Source organism: Meleagris gallopavo, chromosome 1 (assembly GCF_000146605.3).
Source record: "Meleagris gallopavo isolate NT-WF06-2002-E0010 breed Aviagen turkey brand Nicholas breeding stock chromosome 1, Turkey_5.1, whole genome shotgun sequence".
NCBI classification, from domain to species: domain Eukaryota; kingdom Metazoa; phylum Chordata; class Aves; order Galliformes; family Phasianidae; genus Meleagris; species Meleagris gallopavo.
In genome coordinates, this window is record NC_015011.2 from 102,971,915 (window position 1) to 102,974,037 (window position 2,123).

Sequence of the window (2,123 nt, forward strand, 5' to 3'; positions counted from 1 at the left end):
TTTTTTTTTTTTTTTTTTTGTAACTTTTCATTTTTAATGACAGTTATGTACAATTCTTCATTTGTATAGTGGTATCTCCTTCTGTCACATGGGAGGCCGGGGTTTGATTCCCGAGTGAGGAGGTACATAATACTTTGGAGAACCAGCATGGCTTCACCAAGGGCAAATCCTGTTTGGCCAACCTTGTGGCCTTTTATGATGGTGTCACTGTATCGATGGATAAGAAAAGAGCCACTAATGTCATCTATATGGACTTCAGTAAGGCCTTTGACAACATACCCTGGGTGGACTTTCAGTGAATGAAGAACTGGCTGTAGCATCGTGTCCAGAGAGTGGTGGTCAATGACTCAATGTCTGGATGGAGATCAGTGACAAGCAGTGTCCCCAAGGGTTGCTTCTGGTACCAATACTCTTTAAGATCTTCATCAGTGACATTGATAGTGGGGTGGAGTGCGCCCTCAGCAAAGTTGCCGATGACACAAAGCTGTGGGGTGTGGTTGACACACCAGAGGGATAGGATGCCATCCAGAGTGACCTAGACAGAGACACTTTGAGCAGTGGGCCAAGGTGAACCTCATGAGGTTCAACAAATCCAAATACGAGATCTTGCTCTTGGGTCAAGACAACGCTCTCTACGAATACAAGCTGAGAGATGAGAGGATTGAGTGTTGTCCTGCTGAAAAATACCTGGGGTACTGTTGGGTGAGAAGCTGGACATGAGCTAGCGAGGTGCCCTCACAGCCCAGAAAGCCAACCGTATCCTGGACTGCATCCAAAGAAGTGTGGCCTGCAGGGCAAGGGAGGTGATCCTGCCTCTCTACTCTGCACTGTTGAGGCCTCACCTGGAGTACTGTGTACGGATGTGAAGTCCTCAGCACAGGAGAAACAAGAGACCTGTTGGAGGGCATCCAGAGGAGGGCCACAAAAACAATCCATGCAGTCAAACACCTCTTGTACAAGGACAGGCTATGAGAGCTGGGGCTGTTCAGCCTGAAGAAGAGAAGGCTCTAAGGTGACCTGATAGTGGCCTTTCAGTATCTAAAGAGGAGCTACAGAAAAGAAGGGGACAGAGAGTTTAGCAGAGTCTGTGGTGATAGAACAAGGGGAAATGGCTTCAAGATTAAAAAGGAGAGATTTAGATTGGATATAAGGAAAAAGTCTTTTACAGTTGAGGGTGGTGAGGCACTGAAACAGGTTGCCCAGTGATGTGGTTGATGCTTTTGTCCCTGGAAACTTTCAAGGTGAGGCTCTACCAGGCCCTGCGCAACCTGATCTAGCTGTGCACATCCCTGTTCATTGCAGAGTAGTTGGGTTAGATGAACCTTTAAAGGATCCTTCCAACTCTAAGGATTCTATGATTCTGTGATATTACTGGGCAATGGAGGGCCTACACTGCATCTTTACAGTCAGTGTGAAAAAGAAAGGCTGCCAGTACTTTATTTGGGCTTCCTAAACTGACATTGCCACCAGAAGAACTTCTTGTCAAGCTGCACCCCTCAACAAAAGTTGCTAGGATACCGTTTGGGAGATGCATAAATAAGTTGAGTTCCTGAAAATAAAAGAAATGGCCAAAATGCTTTTTTTTTTCTCACATTTTATTACAGAATTATTAACTGCTTCCATATAAAATTTTATTTATTTATTTATTTATTTTTTGGCTGACAACTATTAGAATATGCTACTTTTAGGAAAGAGAAAGGATTGTTTGATTGATTTATAAGCAGGGTCATTTACTTCAGCTGACAGCAGTTTCACTGATCTTGAAGCATTTCCTCATATTTTTATGTAGGAGGCTTAATGGAGCATAAATATGCATCATATCCTTCCATGCTGTTGATATGCATGGGAGTATGCATAGCATCATTTTTAAATAAAGGATGTTTATGATTTGATTAGTGAATATTTTTCGACTGCAAAAAATAATTTGAGTGAGGCAGAATTTATTCTGAATGTGCAGGAACGACAAAGTGGGCTGCTTCTGCTCTGTAAAGTTTTTACTGCTTGTTTCTCAGCCACACGCATGTGAGCTTCTGTTCTGTTTTCCTATTTGAAATGACCTGTCCAATGGCTAGGCATTGGGTGGTAATCAATGGGTGTTAATACTGGAGCAGGACAGTACATTT